This window comes from Pogonomyrmex barbatus, unplaced genomic scaffold (assembly GCF_055798465.1).
Source record: "Pogonomyrmex barbatus isolate J1 unplaced genomic scaffold, ASM5579846v1 scaffold3, whole genome shotgun sequence".
Lineage (NCBI taxonomy): Eukaryota > Metazoa > Arthropoda > Insecta > Hymenoptera > Formicidae > Pogonomyrmex > Pogonomyrmex barbatus.
The window spans coordinates 14,936,631-14,953,121 of NW_028297127.1; the positions used below are offsets into that span (position 1 = coordinate 14,936,631).

The 16,491-nt window shown below is 36.1% G+C and overlaps 1 protein-coding gene across 5 annotated transcripts in view; it reads left to right on the forward strand.

Moving 5' to 3' along the window:
* Positions 1-16,491, forward strand: part of Rbp6 (RNA-binding protein 6) — a 596,225-nt gene that overhangs the window by 173,019 nt on the left and 406,715 nt on the right. The gene's annotated exons all lie outside the window — the stretch shown is intronic.

Sequence of the window (16,491 nt, forward strand, 5' to 3'; positions counted from 1 at the left end):
TAAGAATGTTTTACTCAAATGCGATATTAATATTAAAATTTCTTTGCGGATGATCTTTAAGGTAATCCGTACGCAAAATTGCTCGAAAAGTATTCCGAACAATAATTGCTTTACTTATATATACAAAAGTCTACCATTTCATTTTGATTGATGGTAGACCAGTTCATCTCCTGAATAAACAATAATCTCCTGTCATTTTCTGTTATTTCAACTGCAAACGCAATTCACTTCTTTTCTTAGAAGCCTATTATTCTATGTTGATAGAGCAGTAGATTTATGAGTAAACAGTCATTTCCTTTCGATCTTTCATATTCTAAGTGCAAACGATATTCATTTCGATAATCGAGTACATAAATCGTTTTTCATGCTACAAGAACCGACAATATATCAACAGTCATAATCGTTAATAGCAATAGATCAGACGTATGCACCTTGACTTCATGAGTTTTAATGGCTGCTAATTGATTGTAACATCTCTCAACTGCAAAGAGGTGGTTCTCTTAATAATCGTTGTATCTCTGATTGATACAATTATTCCATTTTTATTTCGATCACACACACACACACACACGCGCGCGCGCGCGCGCGCGCACACACACACACACACACACACACACACACACGCACACACACACGCACACACGCACGCACGCACGCACGCACGCACGCACGCACGCACGCACGCACACACAACACCGTGCGTGCCTTCTTTCACGCAATTCTTCCCACATTTATTTATAAATGTCAGTTATATTTTATAAATGATGTCAACAGATATTGGATACCTAATGAATTAATTAAAATGTGTAATAAATAATGATAATAATTTAATGATAATAATTTAATTAAAGCGCAATACATTTTCAATAATTTAAAACATTAACGATAAGCGTGACCAAAGCAATAAAAACGTGAGATTATTTTACTGTAATATGAGCTTCTGTTATTAACTGTAATATGAGCTTCTTTTCCATTCTCTGTTTCAGGTAAGACATATTACGATTTTTCTGACGATTGCATAAAATATTTTGCCGATGGAAGTATAGTAAGTAAAAAAAAAAGAAATTCATAATCTCGATATTTATTTATTGGAAATAAAATGTGCGAGTCATAATATCACGATCGCGTTTCAATCGTTTAACCGATGAAACATTGAAGACTGTCGATCATCGCTGTTCCTTCAATTCTCGCTGACATTAATGATCGTTATCGAAGTTTGTATCTGAAGGTAGTCAAGTCTTACGTCTTCGATCTCGCATTTCAATGTATCAAACATCTGTACGCGATCATCGCCAAGATGGATGATCGCCAAAGCAAATCATAGAGACCGGGGATCTTCGACGCGTAGCGTCGGCTCCTCTCACCGTCGGATACATTGACGTAACTCGGTCTAAGTCGGTCTCGCGACGTAACGTTCGAGGAGGCTCTCGGGCGCATATTGTGGAAGAACAATTCCTTTAGAAAATGTTTATATATCACAGCGTTTGCGTGTCGCTCGGGCGGATTACAGTTCTCTATATCAACGCGTAGATGGCGGTAGAGTGCGCTTTTCAGATTTAAAAGGTTCATTGAAGGATTTGCTAAATATTGAAGTTACCCCCTCCGATACCCCTCCCTCCCCAGTTTAAGATTATAAATAAGTAAAATCTAATTAGGCTTTGCCCTAGTCTCTTATATATTGTATATTGAGAAAGAAGAAATTTGAAAAATTCATTTTCGCAAAGATGGCTTATTTGCATAATCACTTGGGTTTAGTAAACACATAGATTCAAGTTCATACACTGAGAACACTGAGAATCCGCATACATTTACACATTGCATGTACTTATATATACGCCTTTGTAAGCGATAGTGCGATTAAGAAAGAAAACCATTGAAAAAAAATTGGAAATAAAATTCAGTCTGAGAAAATTGAGATTAAGAATACTCATATGCGAATTTGATGTAGACAGGAATAGCGAAAACTAAAATTCTTTTTTTTATTCATACGTTAGTTAAAAGAATCCAAAGTTCTATACGGAATTTCAACGGCATGACATCGACTTGTCGATTTCGTTGCTTTAATCCTGAGGGTGCCAAATCCGGATAAGATAGACCCGAAAGTTTCTAATTCCCTGTTGGTTGCCATGTTTGTGAGAACAAAGTCAGAGGAAATGCAGTTCTACAGGATTAAAGCGTAGAATAAAGTAATCGAGGAAAGAAACTTTTCTTTTTCTTTCCATTGATGGATAAATGAACAAAATTGCACTACACACACACACACACACACACACACACACACACACACACACACACACGCGCGCGCGCGCGCGCGCGCACACGCATTATTTATATATATATATATTCCATATATATATATATATGGAAACATCTCGTTTTGAAATAAAATAGAAAAGAAAATAAAAAGTTTGTTCTTTTATAGCACTCGTCTTGTTAAGCTTTAGTTGATGAACTACACATGAAAATGAATTTATATTATACTTCTTTTCCATATTTCTTTAACTTAACTCTGTTCAATTTATTCGACAGTTTTTATTTCTATTATAGCAAAAAAGTGCAAAGCGATAACTCGCACTATTGTAATTATGCCTACGAGCATAATTGTCAGATATGAATGTATACATCAGATATACATATATATATATATATACATGCGGAATGCTTCTCGTCATTAAAATTCCAAAGGAGAGAACTCGTCCAGTTGATCAAATAAATGAACGAAAATATTTATCGAACAACCACGCTATCATTGCATAGGCGCGTGACCAATTCGTTTAGAGAAGTGCCTCCTTTTGTTTCCCGCGCTATATTTCTCATCGACACGATCCTGCGATTACAAACAGTTTCGCGACGGCATCTCGCGACGGTGATAATTGAAATTCATTGTTTCGCTGCATTTTCGGAACGAAATTCGCGCGGATGCGCTTCTATCTCCGCTCTTCTCCCCTCGAAAAACCGGCCGGCTTTTTCCGCGCGGCGTTCGCCTCTACGTTTTTCTCACGGGTCGCCGGATTATGGGCGACTGCGTTTTATCGGTCGGTCCGCGGTAATTAACAACGAATGATAATTAATTCGATTGGATCTCGCCCCCGTGCCGCCGATTCAACGCATTTCGCCGACGGCGACGAAGGGCGCGTGGATATATGTGCCACGTCGACAATCCCGGCTTATGACGCCTCTCGCCTCGCTTCGCGGCCCTTTGAGTAGCCTTTCAAAAAGGGCTTAATATTAAAACGTGATATTAAAACGCACGATAATCGCGCGGTACGTAGAGGTCTCCGATGAAATAATAAACGGCTCGACCGTTTGATCATGCTGCGTAAAATCGCGTTAAACTTGGGTGGCACTCTCGATTAAAATCGCGAGTTATCACCTTCGACCTGATTATGAAAGAAATTAGGTAGTAGAATAAAGGAAGAGACAAGAGGAAAGGAGATTGGAAAAGGAGAAAAGATAATAGTTATTAATTTGTTTTTATATTTTAGAAAACTCTTTGTATTTTTATTATTATACGCAGAATGTTTTAGAATAAATTAAAATGATAGAAAACACTAATTTATATAAAAGACACTTTTTGTTAATTATAACATGAGTTCATAATTCAAAGCTTACTTATAAAGATATACGTATAGAGTTTTATAATAAAATGTTTTCCTCAAAGTCACATTTTAATTAAGGAAAATTGATTTAAAATTCAGACTATTTAGAAAATTAGATGCTGAAATAAATAATTGTAAATTCGAGAAAAATTATTTATATATTAAAAATATTTAAAAAATGGATAGAAATTATATAAATGCAAAAAAGATCATAATGGAATTATTTTCCGACAATCAAGTCAGAGGTAGAAAATGAGAACACAATGAAATTTTACAAGAAATAATTTGCTTCCGATCTCTCATTACTACATACACAGTCAAAGCAGTAAATCACAGAAATCGCAGAAGAGGACGAGGCAGAGAGTGAGGCAGAAAATTGTTCATTTCGTTATTTCGTGTAATATTTAATTAACGGTCGTGTATTGCATTTGCAACAAATCGAAACCATCTCGATAATGAACCTTATCAATTATTATTGCGGCCGATGAGTCGATAAAGTATATCTATACAGTATATGTAACATATAACTTCTCTTTTTACGAAGCGTATTTCGCGCAATTCGCTTCATCTCTCGATAAAGCAAATAAACTAATATTTTAGATAAATTTTTTTTATGTATTTATCGTTGTATCCGTACACAAATAAATGCGATTACATTTACAAAAATTGAAGAGTCTGCAAAAATATGTTAAATATAGCATTTTTATTTGCAAAATAGATAATTGATATTGAATTATTAATTGCTAGAAAAAATAGTGTTAATTTAATATTTAATAGTTAATTAATAATTAGGTCAAAGTAGATTGTATTCTTTACGTTTTTTACTAGACATAGCGATGCATATGTTGCATGCAATGTTAACTTTAAGCTTTCTTCTAACTCTTCTTCTTCTTCTTCATACTCATGAAACTTTCACAATAATATTAATCTAAAAATATATAAATTAAATAATAATTTATATACAATTAAAACAACATTTAATTGAAATTGAAATAGAATCCTTCTAAGAATCTTTCCTTGCATCTTTTTGAAATTGCTTAAATATTGGTTATTTATAATATTGAATATATAATTTTCAAAAGGTAATTTTTAGGATGTTTTATAAATAGGAAACACGTGACTTTAGGGACACCCCATATGTCCGTTGATACGCGATCGGTGCATTAGCGGCATTACCATATGGAATCGTGAACGGCGACCCAGAGATTTTGCCGCGATCGCAATTTGCATGATTGATTGCCCTAAAGCTCCTCCGGCTTTTAGCTCCTAGGTGATACTCTTGTTTCCATTAGGAATTAGCCGCTTCATAGAATGCAAAATGCATATGTGTTTAATTTTGCGATCGCAACGTTCCACATCTGCATTTCGATTGAAAAAGAAGACAATTATTGTACTTATCTTTACCCAGCGATACATACCAAAAAGGTCTTATACCATAAATGTTATTTTAATATAATAGCTCAATTATTATTATAAGATGATATTTTTACAAATATAAATTTCAAAATTTATAGTGATTTATAGTGATAGTTAATGTTTTTAAAAAATTCGAATACATGCTATACATTTGCACATTATTGTGCTTTTAATATATTTCATATCTATATCACTTTTTTTCGAAGATTATGTGGCAATACATCTTTAACACGCAGCAGATTTCTAATACAGAATGGCCGAGACGTATAAATACTTGCAATGTAGATCAAGAGCGATCTTTTTTTTTTTGAATGTTATTGTTCTCACGTTGTGCGTCGAGGCGTCGTCGTGGGATTTGAGAGAAGGAACGTGCGTTTCCAACGGCGGCGTTCCTCCGTGTCCGCGTGCCACCCCCTCGTGTCCCGGTGTCCTGTTGCCTGTATTACATTCTTGTCGCGGGTAAGACAAGTAAGACAGAAACACAACCGTAATCCGAAGCGACGCGATCTGGTAATGCCGGTGCGCCGGGTGTAATTTCAGATCGGCATTCGCCTGCGATTTAATCGCACCTTGATGTTGCACTCGGCTCGCGCGTTGCGAATTAGCCCGACACGACTCATCGTCATTGACACGATTGGCAAACTTGTCATTACTCACGATTTCCATCTGTTTCTGCCGATAAAATTTCATATTATCATCGCTGAACAAAACAACACATTCGCAATTATTCGTGTAAGAAAGAAATTTTATTTTGATTTGACCTATATGTTTTTGTAAACGCTACTATTTAATAAAATAAAAAAGATATTTTTATAGCTTTCCAAATTTTGAAAGGACTGTCGACAAAAAATAATAGTCTCTGTAAATTAAAAACCTGCGAAAATATAATTTTTATTATTACATTTTTGTTACATAATATAATAATAAGTAATATGTACAAATAGTATGAATTTGATTATTTATGTCTCACGATGCTTCCTTTTACGACGCAAGAAAAACTTACTGCTACCAGGGTTGGAATGTAATCGATGTTTTGTCTCGTGACACTTTATTACAGTATACGTCCAATTACGAAGCAGCGGTACGTATAAGCATGTAAAACACGTCCACGGGGGCTGCCTCGTTTCTGCGCGCTACGCTTATGTGGCTCGTTACGTCGCAAATTATTTTTTATGCTGTGTAATTATGAAAAACTGTTATGTTTTACAGCGGCATATGCGGACCGCCGTTACAAAATCCTTATGCACGCTGTTACATTTTGCGATGCTCTGATAATATAATTTTCCTAATTAACGTCGTCGCGATACATTCATGTAAATAAGAAAATTAAATTTTTACTGGGGCATTTAAAATCAGCGCAAATATGTAGATCACGTATGATTTTTTTATATTATTCATCGCAAATTGATTTGATATTAGGTCTTTGTACAATTAGTTTACCATATTGACAATTTTAATACAACCGATAGAGTCGCTTTCTTTGCCTGAGAATTTTCAAAAAATTTCTGATCAAAAGAAATTTTGTAATTAAGTAACAAAACAATAAAAATAGAAATCCAAAGATAATGATAGAACTACCACAAACATTTCAAACTTTTTACAAGATTTATGAATTAACAATTGTAACCTTCTGTACAATTTTTGTCGTAATCAAGATAATTAATTACGGAATTCGTTTTCTATATAATTTTTGATTAAAACATTCTCGCGTTGCGAAATCATCGCATCTCGCAGCGCGAAGCAAAACAGCGACGTGCGATGAATTTTGTAAAGGAGGAAAAAAAAAAGAACCAAGCGTCGCCGCGTCAACGACGACGTCGTCAATCCGCGCGTCGCGCTCCTCCGACGGATTAGCCGGATAAGTCTTAAATGTTTCCACGCGCGCAATTCCGTGACTTACGCGACGCGGATCTATGCCGAAGCGGGCGCTCATGCACGGATAGTAACCGGAGCAACCAGAAGAGCGGATTAAACGACGGTACGTGCTCCGCTCGCGCTTTGATCGCCGAACTAGCCGCCGGGAAACGAGCGTGTAACGCGTTCCGGTGGCAACGAAGGAGAGCCAAAATGGAAGAGGAAGCAGACGAAGCAGCGTTTGTCGTCCCGGTCTAGAGCTGCTATAAAAGCCATCGCAGCGGGAGAACACGGTGTGATAAGCGATAGAATCACAACCGTAAACCGGAACAATATTCTCGATTCCGTTTAATTCCGTTTAAATTGTACCGTGATATTTAAGTTTTATCCTGGAATATATTAAATCAAGAATTAATATCAGATAGTAACGTTCAATTTTTCAAATCAACGTTCTATCTCGATAATTTATAACAATTGCAAAAGTATTAATGATACTCGTGGAAAATATTGATGAACACATAAATATAATTATTCTCTTCGTGTTATTTAACGTATATATTATATTATGAATAATATTGAATTTTCTTGAAGTGTGAATGATTTGTCTTAAGAATCAGTAAATAATACAATCATTTACTGTATCAACAATATTCCACGAACTGTTTATGGCCGGATAAGCGTACAGAGGATAAGGATGGAGAGCAAAGGGATGGCTCACATGACCAAATCCTCAGCGTTCAGTCGACAACGTGTTCACCTGGAAAGTAAAGGAAAGCGCGCACTCGGGAGAGCGCGGTCGCTTTCGCTTAACCTGTCGGCTTAGCGCGAGAGTTTCGCAGGATAGATTGCTTTAATTTAAGTGGAGTTAGGCTAGCAGCCCGAACCCCGGCACGCATACTACCCCCGTGAGTTAGGTTACCGACGGAGAGTCCGGCGTTCGGGCTTAATTCGACCCTCCATCCAGTCCCCTACCCACCCTCTGCATTCACGGAGTCTCTTCTTCGCCCCTTCTGACAGTTCGGGCTTAACCCCCTCCCTTACAGATTAGTCCTAGACTCGCGCGAGAGAGGGCACGGGTAGGGCGGGAAGGGCTGAAAAGGGGCTCGAAAGGTGCCCGGACTATGGTGGATCATTCGATATCCACTCTCGCTGTTAAGGCAAAATCGAACCTGGCCGACTGCAATATCCGCATCCACTCGAACTCCGTCCCCGCCGCCCACCCTTTTCCTTCAACCCCCCCTCCCCCTCTGCGAAACCGCCGGCTTTCATGCTCTCGTCTCGTTCTGCGCTAACCCTCTCGGCTTTTTTCATCCCCTCGCCTTCCCTATCCTCTCGTTCCGTTCTATTTCGACGGTGGCGGTCGTTACCGCCGCGAGCTGTGCAGACTCTCTGCGATTCGACTCTCGAAAACCCGATTCGCCGAGTGAATTTCGTACGCGAGCTCATAACAATCGAAACGTCGCTCGGAAATTGGAGTAGTATGAATCGTTGGGATTAAGCTCGTGTCGATTAAGGATGCAATTTGATAATCAAAATCATAAATGTTGCATAATCTTCTTATAATCTATACGATTCTCGACATGACGATGTATTATAAATATATTAACTGTTATATTATTTATATTATTGTGTAACAACATAAGATTCGATTGATTAAGATTGAATATGATTATGTAACAGATGTTAAACTTTTTTTTAATATTTATTTTATTATTTTTTAAAAATTTTATTTCTAGACAGTTTTTATTATAATATATAGTAAAAATAACAATTGATGACATTGACAATAATATGTTATATTATGCTAGATATCTTTATTATGTATATACATGTAGTATACATACGTGAGATAAAAAAAAGAAAGATTTATAAAATTTTACATTTTATTTATAAACTAGATTGAAATAAAATAATTGTCTTTGTACTATTACTATTTTAATATAAGGATTTTATATTTAGTTTAAAAAATAATTTTTATTTTATTATCACTTTGGATTATTTTATAATAATTTAAACATCATGTATCACTTCGATTTTCAACTCAGCTCAAGTATTTGCGTAACGAGAGAGCGTAGATTTTTCAACTGTGTGGGAAACGTGTATCGGGGCTCTTCGATGGTTTGCGCGTATCGATTTTGCCCGCGAAAATCCCGCGGGAATTAAATATTTATACAGCGAATTTGGGCATGGCGTTTCACCGAATGTGAAACGCTAGTTTGCGCGCAGCCTGGAAATAGCTGGAACGAAAAGTGCAATGAAATGTCTCGCGTTGACGTGCAATCTCACCTCCGAAAATAGCCTCCAATCGAGAATGCTAAATCACATGATATTATAAATAAGATAATTTATAGATTGCATTGAAAAAAGGCTCTTTGAAATAATGAAGAACAAAATTAATTGCCTAATTTATTTGTCTCCATTCATGTCAGGTTGAATTTATGCTTTTTTATTAGATAATTGCTAATTTTCTGTTATTTGCACACACAGAGCGTCCATATGTTTTTCTTTCTTTTTTTAAGATACAACATACAAGCATAGATACATATACATATACGCGCGCGCGTGTGTGTGTATGTGTGTAATAATAAGAAATAGCAATATTAAATATAATATATTGTATTTTTTCGATAATTAAAAATTTCTTTATTTATGTAAGTATCAACAGTAAAATTGTTTACTGTATTGTTTACCGATCAAATTACCATTTCAAAGGAATAACATATATAATAAAGAATATATGTATATATATATATATATATATATATATATATATATATATATATATACATGGAGAGGGCGAAAAAGAGTAAAACTAACAAGCTGACCGATATAGCCTGCCGTCGTAAATCAAACGGTATTCGCGAACGCACATTTAACCGAGCACTCTACGTGGCATAAATATTTCAATCCCCGGCAGGACAAGGCCGACATTTGTCGCACGTCGGCTGACACGAACGAAATTTACAAATTACAGTTTTCGAAGTTTATGTGGGAAAGTAGAGGGGAGAATAGAGAGTTTTAGGGCAGATTTTTTTTCTGTCCTATCCTAAACGCAGTTGAAAGAGATAGGAACGATTCAGGAAATGAAACTATAACTACACGATTCTCCTCCCTTGTTTAACATTTTTGCCATAAAAGATCTATATCATCGCCGTATTTGAGAGTGCTTTCGGATTGGTTGCCATATATTATATCAGTTTTTAGTTCCGTTATTTGAATGATATATGTTGAAAAGTGCAAATATATAGTGAGATCAACAACAAATTCTGACAAAAATGTACAATTTCAAAACCCTGTGTGCGAACTGTTACATTTTATCGAAGCTATACATACAAATGTAATATTGAATTCTACTGTAAAACACTAAAAGTAAGTTGTATTGAAATAATGTAAAGTGAAGCATTAATTATTTACACGAATTATTGACTTTTCTATGTTTTTCTTCTGCTTTCCTCCATATACAATTTATCTTTTATATTTTAATTCTTTTTAACATTAAATTTTTTGTGAAAGTCATCTTAATTTCGATATTTACAAGTGATATAGTACTTCATTACGTAATCGAATTAACGATGATATCATTTTGTAATTGAAGGCCATTCTCGCGAGGGATGGAAGGAATAGTATTTTAGAAGGATGATTCTCTCGATGTGGTAACATTAAAATTTTCACTATACTTTTTGCAATGATCATTATTCAAGAATTCGCACCGTGACGTAATCGCGTCATGACAAATGACGTTTGTTCGACGCACACGTTTTGGCAATAATTTATTTAACGATTTATTAGACGAATTTGGGTCATTACGAAATCGCATGAATTATTCACGTAATGTTCTCGGAAAATGAAACACACCACTCCATTTCCCTTCGATTTAATCTAACATCGCATTAATTTTTATATTTATATTTTTATATTTAACTTATACACTTATAAGTTTTTAATCAAATTAAAAAATCTGTCTGTATTTAATTATAAAATGATAACATGATGCTAGAAATTAACACTTATTTGTAAAAAAAAAATTATGTAAAAACTCGAAAATTATGAAAAGAAACTCGGAAACTTGCGAAATTAAAAATTTAAAGAATTATATATCACTATTAAGATATTTAGGAATTACAAGAGACGAGAATAGCAAGAGGTTTTTTTTCAGAGTTGAAGTCATGCTAGTTCACGCGATTGACGTAATTAACTCGACTTTCGTAAAATTCTCTCTGATTTTAATGCGCGAATAAAGTCTGCACGGTACATTTGCCGAAATACATAATCGCAGGACGGTGATAAAATATTACGATGTCACGCCCGAGCTTGATCTCGTAATTTCACTAGTTTTTTTTTCTCGATTCACCGTCATGCCGGCCTCTTTTGGTTGCTAATCCGCGTGCCGTAATCGTTGGGAGTAACGCTCTAGATTATTGGAACGTCGCTCGTCTCTGCTCCGCTTTCATCTCGACAAGGATTAAGACCTTAAAGTCTTATCTTCGTAAAACACGATGCGCCATTTCGACGGTGGCTTCGAAGATCGAGCTATCTGAGTGAAAAATAGCAGTCATCTTATTAATCACATGTGAATAGAAATTCGCGTTTAATTTTCACATTATTATTATAGCTAATATTGTTATAACTAATATTATTTCCTAATCAGAACTTTGTCCTAAATAACATCGAGCGATTGTAATTATAATGATTTTGACATAAATTATTACGATTAATATGCAAAAGGCAACAAAAAGGCTTTTATATACGTACATAAATTAAAGCAGTTATTAATTAATAATATTTTACAATAAACAGTGAATTGGTATTTAAAGTTTTATCTTCCTACAGAAAAAGAGGAGTATATTATCTTCTAATTGTTGCATAACATATATGTACTTTTTTCGATTGTATTACCTTTGATTATATTACCTTTAATTGAACATAATTTTTTTTGTGAAAATTTGAATATTTAAAATGTAGAAATTGAATCTGCACATTTGCAGCTTTGCAAATTTAAAGAATCTACAAAATTGATGATGTTATTGGAATTTTTGTAGTTTTGAAAGTTCTATCGTTTGAGCAAAAATCTTGATGTGTTATCGCTCGCTCTACGGCAAGCATTGCTAGCGACGGACATTAAAACCACGTCGATGTCGATTGTCGAGCGGGTGTTTTGCGAGTTCTCGCGTCGCCGCGCTCTCGTTGTTCGTCCACGGGATTGATATGGAGGGAAATGAGTCTTGTCGTTACGGCCGATTTTATCGCGCTCTTTGCGCAGAACGCCATGGTTTGTTTCTGCCTTGAAATACGAGTCACTGGGTATGCCCAGAGTTGTATGTACGAGAGAAACCGGAATACGAACGACATCATGCAATCGATACTCTCTGTATGGTTAAGTTCAATATGTCTCTCGTTATGTGAATTATCTTCTTTTTGAGTGAGACCGCACGGCAAGTTGCCTTTCGATTCAGTTGGTCTCAATTTTAATTCTTTCAAGAGACATCGTAAGCCATAAAAAATTGTTTCTTAAAACATTATCAAACAATTATACGAGAGGGAAAGAAAAATGTTCAAATATGAAACATGTGATTTCAGTAGATGATTTATCTTTTTTTTTTTTAAATGAATCAGTGAGAATTATTGTTTTAAGATGAAATCCAAATATAATTTTAAGATAAAATATTCGAGAAAAGTAAAAAATAAAATAAAATAATAATAAAACTTATGTATATGTAAAACAATCAAATAGCATATAATAAAGAAGAATGAAATTAGGATTGAATTGGAAGTGGAATATACGAAACAATGCAACATAGGATGTTCAATTTCTTTATTGATGATTTATAGTGAACGTCACATTTTTTTGAATATGGTTCTTGTTGGTTATGTAATATCTGCAGTTACAGGAGAATGCAGCTGCTCGGAGAGGGAATATGATCTTTTAATCGAGATCGTCGCGAGAACATTGAGAGGACCGCGAGTTGCACAGTTGACGAGAAAGTTCGCCGTAAAATTTTTTCAATTAAAAACCGTCGGCGCGGTACTGTCCACCGAGTGGCGTGGGCGGTGAATAGGAGGCGAGGGAGCACTTTTAATTACTGCGGCGTCGTAACGCATGGCCCGCTTTGGTATAAGACCCGGCTAGAAAAATTCCGACGGCAGCTGCAAACGAATCTCTCGCGACATGACGAGTGTCGGAGCGGCATGAGGAAAGGAATCTGCAGAAATTAGATGGGAAGAGTATGTTGCTCGCAGTTATATTTTTGTAACGCAGTTTTTAATTATATTAGGGAACCATACGCAGACATGAAGAAAATGAGCAGAGTAGCTCGCTTTTCTAATTATTTTTGATCAGTTTTGAATACTCCATTGGTAGTCGATCGTTGAACGATCGTCGACGCACGAAATCTTTCTCTGACGAATGCATAATCACATTGGGTTAGAAATACAAGTATAGTACAAATATAAATAGTGGAATCTTATCAATATAAGCATTACTTCTAAATGTTGTTTATTTTATAATTTATTATTTTTTTATTATATAATATTGGAAGGCATAAGGGAGACCGTGAAGTGGTTAAAGAAAGTGGTTAAATAGTTTAAATAATTGAAGAATATATAGTTAACGAAAAAATATATAATTCTTTTACTAATAATAACACATTATTATCTTTATAAAAGAAGAATTAAAATTTTTAATACATAGTCATCTTATGATTAGTGTATAAGTATGCAATTACTTCAGTTAAAACTTAAAAAACAAACGCATGATATGAGGTTGCATTGTAAAGAGTACACACTAACGATACGTAAGAAGCAGAAAATCAGAGATATTACGAAACGAGCCGTGCTACTCGTTTAAACACCGATTTGTCTCAAGGAGCGCAAAGATGCCGGGTCTTTAATGGATGCGCGGTGGAGGATCGTCGGAAGAGGCGGTTTCTGAAAACGTTTCGCGACGCCGTTGAGAGAGAAGGGGACCAGAACACGTATTTATAGCGGGTGACGGAGGTCGTCACGTGGGAATGGACGCGCGGCGTCCATTGACGCGATAAATGTCGCCGTCGGCCATTAACGGCGCTCGCCTTGCCTCATAATCAATGGGAGAGCCCGACGGCAACTCTCGGGCACCTCTCGGGGTCTACCCGGGGCTCCACCCCAGGCTACCCCACCTTCTGTCCCTCGTTTCCCGCACTCTCCGTCGAGCACCGCGCACGACAAATTAATTCTCTCCGTTTTTCTGCCTTCCAATTACCGTTACCGCCGCTACCGGATCACGTTGTCTACCCCAAAGAAGAGAGTGGAGTATTTGGGACGTTAGAGCGGATCCACTCGTCGAGCTTCCAGGAGAGTGGGAAATGGTGTCGTAATGCCTGTTTGCGACGCCGTATTTTGTTCTCGCATAATGGGAAGAATGGAAAGCTTAGATTGTTGCATAAATGATCATTTTTCCTGCTAATAAGGGACTAATTTTTTTTCATGAGGCTGATCTCTCTTTAACAGCCTAAAAAATATGATGAAACGGTTCTTTCCATTTACGAGGTTCGAGACGAACTAACTTGCGAAACGGACCCGAAACGTAAATCATTTATTAAACCGAGATGAAGGAAGAAGCGACGAAAGAGGAGTATTCCCTCGGATCTGACTCGCGTTTGACTTTAACGAGATAATAATTGCGCGATTACGCGTTTAATTCTCCACGCTTAAGATGCACGTCGGCGATAAGACGTGACAAATATTGGCCATAACTACGTTCGTAACAGCCGCCCGCTGTGCTGACACGACCGGCTTGCGGCTCGTGATGACGCCGATGAGAAGGAACCGAACACGGGCGTGAAGAAAAAGGAGCATGCAAAACATGAGCACGCGTGCCTTCCTCCGAAGGAGAACGAGAGCAAGAACCTGTTTCGAAACTGAATCCTGCTCAGGTGTCGTCAACGCTACGCTCGTACCGATCGTTTTTTTCGACGTAATTTCTTTTCTCCGTTCTCGATATCTGCAATATGAGAAAAGCAATCTACTTTATTCGTATTATCAAATAGAATAATAAAATGTTAGGACAAAAAAAGACGAAAAAATTAAAAATTATAAAAAGACGTAGTAATATCATAAATAAATTTTCGTGTTTCAGTATACATACAATGTATATAATACAATGATTTAAAATGATAAAATTTATAAATGTTTCCCATGTACTCGTATTATTAAAGCACAATAATGTATCATAATTGTACATTTTAAATTTATAATTTGAAGATAAATGTTAGTTTTTTTAAACGTGCGAATTGCCGAAAAAGTACCGAAGACACGAAATCCTGTGCACGCTAATGATTATTATTGTGATTTTTTATTTAAATTTTAAATTAAATAATTTAAATAATTTAATTTACGACATATTAGATTAGGCTCATTTTTGTTCTCGTACTGATTTTAAGTAAATGCAACATAAACAAACATTAATGTATTTTTAAACTTTTAATTTGAAAATTTTTAAATATTGCTTAAAATATATTTAAAATATATTTGTGATATATAACACTTTCTTTGTCGAAGATTTATTATATTACTGTAATTTTATTTATACATAGTCAATAGTTATGGAAATTTAGTTGTGGAATATAGCTATGGAAATTTAGAACAGAATAAAATATAAATTACGGGGAATAAAATTCAGCGAAGAATTTTAAAGTTCCGATGGTCCATAAAGAGTTAATATAATATAATGTGACAAAGCTTATATGACGTCGTAATATTATGTTCCTAGTTTAATCCGTGCAGCCGATTCGAGGTCCGGACAAAAGAGCTCGAAGGACTTTTTCCGGGTTACCCTGAGGCCAGGCAAGAAATTCAAGCCGACCGTGAACCATGTACGTGGAAATTAACAGCTTAACTTGGTTACCTAAGAAGAGCTCCAGGTAGTCCCTTGAAAGTGCCACGCGTTCGCGAGCTCGACCCGGAAATTCGCCGGAGCACGACGGCGAAACTTAACCCATTATATTTCTCCGTTCCCCGCCGACCGACCTCCACCTCCTACTATATCCTCTCCGCAATATCTGCGTCATTATTTCCTCCGCCGTATAATCTCGTGTGACACATCCCGAGACTTCGGTTGGCCTTTCACAATTGGCTGCAAACGTAATTGTTTGAAGCACCGAGTAGATGATCAAGATGCCTTACATTACAGTCCTAAATTTTCTTTTTACGGATAAAATATTGTTTTGTAATTCCTTGAAATTGCAATTTCTCCAAGTTTATTAATTTTTGTCTCTGATTTTCCCGAATTTTATGATAAAGCTCAACATCAGCTTGCGAATCATTATCGGCTAACTATTTAGTTATTAAATATTAAATACGTCTCGTTAATGAGGTCTTTGAGTTTATAATTATATGAAATCTCGATCTTAATTGGCAAATAAGTTTGTTATTTAGCATACTTCTCAACTCCCTTTAGTTCAATTTTAAGTCGCAGCATCGATTCCATCTCGATCCTCGTGAGAGAGATCCTATTTTTCTCGGTCCAAAAATTCTCTCTTCTGCAATCAGACAGAGCAATCTCTACAAAGGGGAACCTCGCTCGAACGAAGCTCGCGATAAAAATTCGCAGCAAGCGGCAATAAAGCGCATCAAGCCGCGGCAGCTA